Genomic DNA, 11,829 nt, shown 5'->3' with positions numbered 1-11,829 from the left:
TAAGTATGATCCACTGCACCCTGCCTTTTCCCTTTTCCCTAGTCTTTATAGGCTAAGCATTTGATTATATTCACCCTTGCTAATTCCCTACCTAAAATGTAGAGGGTGCACCTGATCCAAACTGCATTTCAGGACTTTGGAAAACAGCTTAGGGACACAAATGTGGTTTGGGTTTTTTTTCCTTTTGTTTGTTTGTTTTTGTCTATCAGTTGTGGGGCTTGAACTCTGGGTCTGGGTGCTGTCCCTGAGCTCTTCAGCTCAAGGCCAGCATTCTACCACTTGAGCCACAATGCCACTTCCAGCTTTTTTGGTGGTTTATTGGAAATAAGAGTCTCTTGGACTTTCCTTGCCTGGGCTGGCTTTGAGCTCTTAGTCTCCTGCATAACTAGGATTACAGGCCTGAGCAACCAGTGTCCAGCACAAACATGGTTTTGATGGAGTATGTGATATGGCTATCAGAAAGATGGCCTAGTATGATCATCCACCATCATAAGTCTGTAAATAAGTAGGTGGAGATCTCAAGTCTAAGGTCTGTGATTGTTCTTGATCAAGATGTTAGAATTCTAGGGGAAGGAAGATCTGGGAGCTGAGTGAGGTTTTTTTGGGGGGGGGGCGGAGGTCCAGTCGTGGAGCCTGAACTCTGGGCCTGGGCGTTGTCCCTCAGCTCTTCAGTTCAAGGCTAGCACTCTACCACTTGAGCCACAGCATCACCTCCGGCTTTTTTCTTTTTGCTTATGTGGTGCTGAGGAATGGAACCCAGGGCCTCAGGCATGCAAGGCAAGCGCTCTACCACTGAGCCACCTTCCCAGCCCCTGAGTGAGGTCTTTGACCTTCAGTATCTGAGAAAAAGGAGCCATTCAGAGGCTGAAGGTTTTGTTTGTTTGTTGTGCCAATATTGGTTGCTTGAATTTAGATCTTCTCTCACTTGACGTTTTTGCTAAAGAGGGCACTCTACCACTTGAGACACATTCCATTTCTGGCTTTTTTTTTTTTGGGGGGGGGGGGTCCGGTCGTGGGGCCTGAACTTTGGGCTTGAGCGCTGTCCCTCAGCTCTTCAGCTCAAGGCTAGCGCTCTACCACTTGAGCCACAGCGCCACTTCCGGCTTTTTTCTTTTTGCTTATGTGGTGCTGAGGAATCGAACCTAGGGCCTCAAGCATGCAAGGCAAGCGCTCTACCACTGAGCCACCTTCCCAGCCCCTCCATTTCTGGCTTTTTGATGGCTATTGGAGATAAACAGGAGTCTCTTGAAGTTTTCTGTTCTGATTGGCTTTGAACCTTGATCCTCAGATCTCATTCACCTGAGTAGCTAGGATTACAGGCATGAGCTAGGGTTTACAGGCATCAGTTGCACTGAGGGTTTTGAGCAATAGACAGGTTTCATATCCAAATTCCCTACGAAAAAGGAGATAGGTCCACATGGAAGCACTGCCATATATGAACCTCTAGGGGTTCAGATGAGATGATGAGGCATATCTGTTGAAATGCTTCTGGCCTAGAATTCTTTTTGTCATCTGCCCGGGGACCTTAACCTCCTCAAGTCTTCAAAATCAGAGCTCAAAACCCACCCTTTCTTCCATATGTGATCTGCATAACATTGGATCAAAGATCACTCCTCCTCTCCATATACTGACCTAGCCTCCCACTCCACCCTGGTCACCTGTTATTGAGACTACTGCAGTGGCTTTCTAGTTGGCATCTTGTCTCTTTCAATCTAATCCTGATTATCCAGAGTATTAAAACAAGCAAATTTGATGAAGTTCATCACCCACTTCAAAAATCAGACCTAACTCCTAACAGAGACATCCTTTCCTTCATGTCTGGCTCTGCCTCTTTCCCGTCTTCTCTCCAGCCTTTCATCTTTGATGTTGTGAATACCTAGTTATTTGTTTGTCTCCTTAATTAACACACAAGTTCCTTGAGGGCACAGCCCATGATTATTTGTATTTTTGTAACTTCAGCAGGTAATACAATGCCAGGTCCCTGGGCAAGAGGAGCTAAATAATAATAGGTTCAGTTATTAGTTTGAATGTAAGATTTGACTGGTCTCTATGGGCCCTATAGTGAGAAGGGATTAAGTGCTGGGGCCTTTTCTTTTCTTTTTTGGCATTCTTCCCATATTCCCACAGGCTAGACTGATTGGTTAATATAGATCTTAAACTGATGGAAAGAAGGCAGATGGATCTGAAGACCAGGCCTTCTGGTAATAGTGGAAACAATGAGTTGACTAAGAGAACCTGTCCTTAAGAAATATTCTATGTTGGGCTGGGAATGTGGCTCAGTAGTAGAGTGCTTGCCTTGCATGCATGAGGTCCTGGGTTTGATTCCTTAGCACCACATAAGCAAAAAAAAAATAGAAGTGGCGCTGTGGCTGAAGTGGTAGAGTGCTAGCCTTAAGAGCTGAGGGAGGGCTGGGAAGTTGGCTCAGTGGTAGAGTGCTTGCCTTGCATGCATGAGGCCCTAGGTTCAATTCCTCAGCACCACATAAGCAGAAAAAGCCAGAAGTGGTGCTGTGGCTCAAGTGGTAGAGCACTAACCTTGAGCTGAAGAGCTGAGGGACAGTGCCCAGACCCAGAGTTCAGGACCCATGACTGACCAGGAAAAAAAAAAAAGTTCTATGTTGGCTGGTCATGGTGGCTCATGCCTGTAATCTTAGCCACTTAGGAGGCTGAGATCTGAGGATCGCAGTTCAAAGCAAGCCAACCAGCAAGAGAGTCTATGAGACTCTTATCTCCAAGTAAACACTCAGAAAACTGGAGGTGACCCTGTGGCTCAAGTGGTAGAGCGCTAGCCTTGAGCTGAAGAGCTTAGGGAAAGTGCTCAGGCCCAGAGTTCAAGCCCCACAACCAACCAACAAAAAAGAAAGAAAGAAAGAAAGAAAGAAAGAAAAATAAATAAATAAATGTTCTATGTTACACAGATACACCAGAGTTGAGCTCATACCATACATAGGTCAGGAAAAGAGTGGTGATAGCTGTAGACTCTAGGTTCCATAAGGAACCACATCAGACTTGAATCTTTCTTTCTTTTTTTTTTTTGAAAATTAAAGAGTTCTGTTTCTTTTTCTTTCTTTCTTTCTTTCTTTCTTTTTTTTTTTTTTTTGTCAGTCATGGGGCTTGAACTCTGGACCTGGGTGCCGTCCCTCAGCTCTTCAGCTCAAGGCTAGGGCTCTACCACTTGAGCCACAGGGCCACTACCTTGAATATTTCTTATACTTCTTGCTTTTGTGCCTAGAGGATGGGAGGGAAAGGCCAGAAAAATACTAAAGGGTCCCTAGCCACTTTCCTCCCCAACCCAACCCAACATCTTCCCCTTCCCCTTACCCCCCCTCCCCCACTCAAAGCCTCTTCTTAGGCACAAGCTCCCCCTGGTGGTTTACTCTTGTCACTTCCAGTTCCACCTATTACTCTCAAGCAGGCACATACTTGCAGATTTCTCAACCAAGGACTGAGAAAGCCTAGCAGGGGTGGGGAACCTCTGGCCTGCAAGCCATATAAGGTCTGGGAAATCATTTGGTACATGACAGGACAGACAGGTATGCTTCTGCTCAACTGCCCAGAGTTATCTGCCTGTGTTGATAATTTTGTATGGTCCTTTAATGATGATACAAATATCCAAAGACCCCTTGGTAGAAAGAAGTTTCTCCAACCCTACTAGAGATAATAAATCAAGGTTCTTTGAGGGCAAGAAAGAAGAAGAGGAGGAGGAGGAGGAGGTGGTGGTGGTCAGGAAAAAATTCAGAAAACAGAATCATAGAGAGAGGAAGGGAGTCCTGGGATTCTAAGGACAGTGTCACCTAGACAAAGGGAGCTTGAGCTACCAAAAGTCTTCTTTCTGACTAGAACTGGGAGGAAGTTGAAGGTACAACCATTTCCTGGGTTGACACAGTACAAATATGGTCAAATTTCCATGAATTTGAAATACAAAAATGTTATATTTAGGGCTGAGAAGGTGGCTCAGTAGTAGAGTGCTTGCCTTACATGCATGAGGCCTTGGGTTCCATTCCTTAGCACCTCATAAGCAAAAAAAAAAGCCGGAAGTAGAGCTGTGGCTCAAGTGGTAGAGCACTAGTCTTAAGCTGAAGAGCTGAGGGACGGTGCCCAGGCCCAGAGTTCAGGCCCCACAACAACAACAAAAAAAGTTATATTTAAAAAAATCAATAAAGGGCTGGGAAGGTGGCTCAGTGGTAGGGCACTTGCCTTGCATGCCTGAGACCTTGGGTTCGATTCCTCAGCACCACATAAGCAAAAAGAAAAAAGCCGAAAGTGGCGCTGTGGCTCAAGTGGTAGAGCGCTAGCCTTGAGCTGTAGAGCTGAAGGACAGTGCCCAGGCCCAGAGTTCAAGCCCCATGACTGGACCCAAAAAAAAAAATCAATAAAGTCTAATTTTATACAAAAAATATGAAATGGAGGTACATCTCTCTTAAATAAACCACTTTGTGTGTGTGTGTGTGTGTGTGTGTGTGTGTGTGTGTGTTTGTGTGTGTTTGTGTGTGTGAGCTGGTCCTGGGGCTTGAACTCAGGGCCTGAGCACTGTCCCTAAGTTTTTTTGCTCAAGGCTAGCACTTCACTACTTAAGCCACAACATCATTTCCAGCTGTTTTTTGGTAGTTAATTGGAGATAAGAGTCTCTCGGATGGACTTTCCTGCCTGGGCTGGCTTTGGACTGCCATCTTCAGATCTCAAGCTCAAGTAGTGAGAATTACAGGCATGAGCCACAGTCCCTGACAAAAAACTTTTTTGAGGTCTGGAATATAACTCAATGGTAGAACACTTATCTAGCATTGCTCGGGTCCTACATTTGATTTTCAGCATCACAAAGAAAAAGTTTTTTTCTGTTTGGTTGGTTGGTTTTTCTTTTGTAGGTCGTGGGGCTTAAACTCTGGGCCTGGATGCTGTCTTTGAGCTCTTCAGCTCAAGGCTAGCACTCTACCACTTGAGCCACAGCATCATTTCCAATTTTCTGATGGTTAATTGGAGATTAGAGTCTCACTGATATTCCTGCCCAGGCTGGTTTTGAACCTCGATCTTCAGATCTCAGCCTCCTGAGTAGCTAGGATTACAGGTGTGAGCAGCGTCCGGCCAAAGAAGGTTTTAAAAAAAATCTTTGTCTGGCTGCTGGTGGCTCAGATCTGTAATCCTATCTACTCAGGAGGCTGAGATCTGAAGCTGGAGGTTCAAAGCCAGCCTGGGCAAAACATCTGTGAGCCTGTGAGCCGCTTATCTCCACTAGACTACAAAAAAAAAAAAAAAGTTGAAAGTGGATCTGTGGCTTAAGTGGTAGAGCCTTAGCCTTTTTTTTTGGGGGGGGGGTCCGGTCATGGGGGCCTAAACTCTGGGCCTGGGCGCTGTCCCTCAGCTCTTTAGCTCAAGGCTAGCACTCTACCACTTGAGCCACAGCGCCACTTCCAGCTTTTTTTTTTTCTTCTTATGTGGTACTGAGGAATGGAACCCAGGGCCTCATGCATGCAAGGCAAGCGCTCTACCACTGAGTCACCTTCCCAGCCCCAAGCCCTAGCCTTAAGCAAAAGAAGCTCAAGGACAGAGCACAAACCCTGAGTTCAAGCCCCAGGACTGACAAAAAAAAAAAGAAGGAAGGAAGGAAGGAAACAGAGAGAGAGAGGAGAGAGGAGAGAGAGAAAAAAAAGAATGACAGAAAGAAAGAAAGAAAGAAAGAAAGAAAGAAAGAAAGAAAGAAAGAAAGAAAGAAAGAAAGAAAGGAAGGAAGGAAAGAAAGAAAGAAAGGAAGGAAGAAAGAAAGAGAAAGAAAGAAAGAAAGAAAGAAAGAAAAAGAAAGAAAGAAAGAAAGAAAGAAAAAGAAAGGGAAAAGACTGGCTTGCTTTTAGTGTTCATATTGTATGGGGGGTAAATTGCCTGAATCAGTAAACTCACACAGTGAACCTGAAATGCTGTCTCCCTGTCCTACTCCCAGCTGCTTAGAATGGAATTTCTCTATGCTAAGTGCACCTAGCTGTACTGGCTAAATGTGCCAATATTGCAGCTCTATTATGGTTGAAGTTCAATTCAAATCTAATGACCATGCCTCCCCTCTCAAGTACTGGCTCTTCTAGAAAGAGAGCTCTATAACTATTACTGTGAGTCCCAAACTGGTTTTTACAGAGCTTACTTGGTATAGCCCACTTCAGCCAATCCTCCTACCCATCCTTGTCTTGCTATATATATGTAGTTCAGGCTGGCCTAATAACTTGGAAGTGATAATAACTAGGATCCCAGCATGGGATTGGAAAAATGCAATCCAGCCTGCTGGGAAGTATCCTGCAGTGGGGCTGGGAAGGTGGAGTTCTCTGGTGCTTATTGTTATCCTACTTCCTTCCAACTTTGGATCAACATATGGATTGTCCTTTTTGACATCAAATGCCCATACTGGGGCAGGGCACCACTGTAATCTCAGAGATTGGGAAGATCATACGTTCAAGGCCAGCCCTGGCCAAAAGCTCCAGAGATTCCCATCTCAAGCAATAAAAGCTGGGCATGGTGGTGCATACTGTCATCCCACCCATACAGGAAGCATAAATAGGAGGACTGTGGTCCAGGTTGACCTGGTCATAAGCCCAAGACCCTATTGGAGAGATAACCAAATCAAAAAAGGGCAGGTGGAGCTGGGTGCTGGTGGATCACACCTGTAATCCTAGCCACTCAGAAGGCTGAGAGCTGAGGATCATGCTTTGGAACCAGCCAGAGCAGGAAAGTTCATGAGACTATCTCCAATGAACTACTCAGAAAAAAACAGAAGTGGAGCTGTGGCTCAAGTGGTAGAGTACTAGCCTTGAGCACAGAGAGGCTCAGGGATAGTTTCAGGCCCTGAGTTCAAGCCTCAGGGCCATCATTTTTTAAAAAATGGTAGGGGGACATGGTTCAAGTGGTAAAGTTCCGATCTAGCAAGAGGGAAGCACTGAGTTTTAACAAGTGGGAAGCCTTGAATTCAAACACCAGTACTACCAGAAAATAAACTGAGGCTAGACCCTGGCATTGATAATGGAAAGAGGTACTGGTTCCAACCCAGGGAAACACTGATCCAACTAGCCAGAATCTATTTCAAAGGGGATAGTTTCTCTTGGACCCAGAAAGCATCTTGATATTCTGAGAGGTCTGGTGGGATGCTCCTAGGCCACTCTGTTTTACTCATAACCTGGCCTTCTCAATTTTCAAAAGAAAAAATTTTTTTTCAGTAGTGAAGCTTGAACTCTGGGCCTGGGCGCTGTCCCTGCACTCTTCAGCTCAAGGCTATCACTAGCACTCTAACACTTGAGCCACAGCACCATTTCCGATTTTCTGGTAGAATATAACTGTTTTGTTGGTTTTTGTTTTTTGCAAGTCCTGAGGCTTGCACTCAGGGACTGGCACTGTCCCTGAGCTTCTTTTGCTCAAGGCTAGCACTCTACCACTTGAGCCACTTACAGCTTTTCCTGTGTATGTGGTACTGAGGAATCGAACCCAGGGCTTCATGCGTGCTAGGCAAGCACTCTACCACTAAGCCACATTCCCAGCGCTCTGGTAGTAAATTGGAGATAGGAGTCTCACAGGCTTTCCTGCCCAGGCTGGCTTTGAACCATGATCCTCAGATCATGTTAGGATTACAGGTGTGAGCCACTAGCACTTGACTTTATTTTGTAAAATATTGAAAGTTAATTTCAAAATATAAGATAACAATGAAGCACCAGAGAGCTCCACCTTTCCTAGCCCATTCTCCTACTGCAATCCTTTCATCAATATTGAGTCCTAGACATTCCCAGTCCTGTGGGTTTCAGCTCATCTCCTATGACTACCACCTGGGTGAGCTGGCTGAGGGAGAGGTGGTGGTGGAACTATTCTTAGTCTGACAGGTGGCTGGGGACAGAAAAGCCCTAGCTTCTGAGCTCTTGAGACTATTGGGCATATCACAAAGGATAACTTCTTTTTTTTTTTTTGTCAGTCATGGGGCTTGAACTCTAGGCCTGGGTGCTGTCCCTCAGCTCTTCAGCTCAAGGCTAGCACTCTACCACATGAGCCACAGTGCCATTTCCAGTTTTCTAGTGGCTTATTGGAGATAAGTCTCATGGCCTTTCCTGCCCTGGCTGGCTTTGAACCTTGATCCTCAGATCTCAGCCTCCTAAGTAGCTAGGATTATAGGTGTGAGCCACCAGCACCTGGCATAAAGGATAACGTCTATAAAAAATTTATTCTGGGGCTGAGAATATAGCTTAGCGGTATAATGTCTGCTTAGCATGCATGAAGCCCTAGGTTCAATTTTTTTTCTTTTTTTTTTTTCTGGTCATAGGGCTTGAACTCTGAGCCTGGATGCTGTCCCTCAGCTCTTCAGCCCTAGGTGAGCGCTCTACCACTTGAGTCACAGCACCACTTCTGTTTTTTTTCTGGTGGTTATTGGAGATAAGAGTCTCACCGAGTTTCCTGCCCAGACTGGCTTTGAACCTCGATCCTCAGATCTCAGGCTTGTGAGTAGCTAGGATTACAGGCATGAGCCACCAGGGCCCAGCTCCTGGGTTCAATTTCTTAGTACCACATACAAAAAAAGCCAGAAGTACCACTTTGGCTCAAGTGGTAGGTAGAATGCAAAAGAAGCTCAGGAACAGCACCCAGGCCCTGAGTTCAACCCCCCCCTCCCCCGAACAACAACAACAAAAAATCTTTGCCAGTTACTTTTCCATTGAATATCAATCTATCCTCTATCAATCTATCCTCTTAGATACCCTATACAATAAAAGTTATTATTAGAGGTGAGGAAACAGTTCAGAAACGTTAAATTATTTGCTCAGTACAAGTAAGTAGTTGGGCTATAAATCAAAACCAGAGTAACTATTGTAAAAGCCCATGCTCTGAACCACTGTGCTGTGTTATGATTCCTTCAAGAATACCTATTTGAAGCCGGGTACTGGTGGCTCACACCTGTAGTCCTAGCTACTCAGGAGGCTGAGATCTGAGGATCACGGTTCAAAGCCAGCTCAGGCAGGTAAGTCCTGAGACTTACCTCCAATTAACCACCAGAAACCTGAAAGTGGCGCTGTGGCTCAAGTGGTAGAGTGCTAGTGCTAGCTTTGAGTTCAAGAGCTGAAGGACAGTGCCGAGGCCCAGAGTTCAGGCCTCACAATGGAAAAAAAAAATTATTATGCCTACCTCCTTTATGCAAGCTTACTTCTTGGGGGTGATGGGGAAAAGATTCTTTCCCCACCTGCTCTGGTATTTTCTCTAAGGCTACCTCTCCAGGTGAGCTGGTAGAACAGAACGAGGGCAACTGGGAGAGCAGTTACCCCACGTTGAATTATCTCGGGGAAAAAAAAAATCCTGGAATTAATAGGAAAACTTCCTCTTCTCAAGGCTGGAGAATGAATCTAGAGGTATGGGTCAGCTTCTATTCCCATTCAGCTTCCTCTACACCAAGCTAAGAACAACTGCAAGGTGTATACAATCTCTCCCCTCCATTTCCTATGCTGAAGACTTGAGGGTGGGGAGGAACCTATGAGATAGGTCCTAAGAAAATGGGGCTGTGGGGCTGGGAAGGTGGCTCAGTGGTAGAACGCTTACCTTGCATGCCTGAGGCCCTGGGTTCAATTCCTCAGCACCACATAAGCAAAAAGAAAAAAGCCGGAAGTGGCACTGTGGCTCAAGTGGTAGAGCGCTAGCCTTGAGCTGAAGAGCTGAGGGACAGTGCCCAGGCCCAGAGTTCAGGCCCCACGACCGGACCCAAAAAAAAAAAAGAAAAAAGAAAATGGGGCTGTGGCCAGCTAATATGGATGAAAGCAGACAACTGCAAACATCTGTGTACTTAAGGAAGCCAATGCCAGCAGGAGCAAAATCATCTTTGAAATCTGGCCTGGAACTAGGGAGCCACTGACTCAAAGCTCCCCCAAATAGGTAGATTCAAATTCCTTTTTTGCATTGCCTTAATGTCAGCCTAACCCAGAGCAGAGCACACTTAGGCCATCCTCAGCACCTGAAGACTTTTTTTTTTGGTGCCAGTCCTGGGGCTTGAACCCATCTGCATCCCTGAGGTTTTTTACTCATGGCTAGCACTCTATTACTTGAACCATAGTGCCACTTCTTGGCTTTTTTCTGTTTATGTGGTACTAAGGAATCAAACTCAGGGCTTCATGCATGCTAGGCAAGCACTCTACCACTAAGCCACATTCCTAGCCCACTTAAAGACTTTTTGTTGTTGTTTTGCCAGTCCTGGGGCTTGAACTCAGGGCCTGGGCTCTGTCCCTGAGCTTCTTTTTGCTAAAGGCTAGCACTCTACCACTTGATCCACAGCACCACTTCCAGCATTTCCATTTATTTATGTGGTAGTGAGGGATCAAACCCAGGGCTTCATCATGCTAAGCAAATATCCTACCACTAAGCCACATTACCAGCCCCCAACTAAAGACTTTTATCTCCCTGCCTCCCCTGTACTTTTTTCTTCCAGAATATAGCAGCTAGCCTCTTATCTTCTTGTCTGCTTCTACAATCCCTAAGATTAGGGGAATTGCAAAGTATGATTGGGTTTAGACCCTCAAAGGATTCTTTATTTAGGTATGTATGTTTTGTGGTTTTTGTTTTAGGAAAGTAGTGGGCTAGATAGGCTCCTTCATTTGAAGACCAATTAGAAGCCTGGGCTCAGATATTAAAGGAGCTAGAGGGACTGAGAATGTGGCTTAGTGGTAGAATGCTTGCCTAGCATGCATGAAGCCCTAGGTTCCATTCCTCAGTACCACATAAACAGAAAAAGCCAGAAAGAACACTGTGGCTCATGTGGTAGAGTGCTAGCCTTAAGCAAAAAAGGGTCAGTCCTGAGTTCAAGCCTCAGGGCTGGGGGGGGGGGGGAAGGAGCTAGAAGTTGAGCTAGATTATATGAGGTTCCTAGGAAAGGGACTAGAGCTCAAGCTGGATGAGTCCAAGCCAAAAACAGGAGAGATGGATCAGGCTGATTTGGAGGTCAAAAGGAAAGAACAGAGGTTTGAGTTACATTCAGGGCCCCTAGCTGGATGGACACATTCTCTAGCAGTGTGCTGGGGCCAACACCTGAAAATTGAGGGGATGAAGGCTTTGGAGATGAAGGCTTCCTTCACCTCAGTTAATTCCTCTTCATCAGGGGCCTTGACCAGTGTGGCTGCTGGTAGCAAATGGATCTGAGGTTCCAGCGAAATCATGAGTTCACTGTTTCATGAATTCAAATAGTGAATTCCCATCTCTCTGACTTATTCCTAGTCCCCTGCTCTGCTTGAAGATCAATCTCTTCCCCAATACCCACATGTAGAGGATGTGAAAAGTACCCAACCCAATCATACGACCACTACCCAGCAGCCAATAACCCAACACAATCTCATTGCCAAGACAAGCACTTACCATATTCTCATTATGTACAGCCTCCACTTCCATCCAGTAATCTCCATCTTTCATTGAGAGGTCTCAATGAAGACTAACTGAAGAGATTATTTCACTAACACACATGGACATACACACATATATACACATGCCTACACACTTACACATATATTTGCAAGTCCCCTCCTAGCTCGGCAATCACATGCATACATAAAGTGGCACATACATAAGACAGAAAGCCCAGATGTGCATCCAGTGCCAGACATCAGCCCACTAGAGGTGTTACCTGAAACTCTCAAGGTGAGTTGGTGGAGGCAGCTGACTGGTAAATGTCAGCCCAGGCCTACAGGAAAGTGGGAGGTGGTACAAGTACAGTCCATGGGTTCTGAGGCACTGGGGCTATGAGCTGGGCTGGAACCATGGCACTGCCAAGGAAACCATGTAGATTGGAGGTTGGGGTAGGCCAGAAAATTCTTTCCTCTGCGGTGTCTTCCTGTCAGCTGGGGAGATGAG

This window comes from Dipodomys merriami, unplaced genomic scaffold (assembly GCF_024711535.1).
Source record: "Dipodomys merriami isolate MVZ:Mamm:240054 unplaced genomic scaffold, mDipMer1.0.p SCAF_102, whole genome shotgun sequence".
NCBI lineage: Eukaryota > Metazoa > Chordata > Mammalia > Rodentia > Heteromyidae > Dipodomys > Dipodomys merriami.
The sequence above is the reverse complement of the archived record's forward strand: the minus strand, read 5'-3'. Positions refer to the sequence as shown.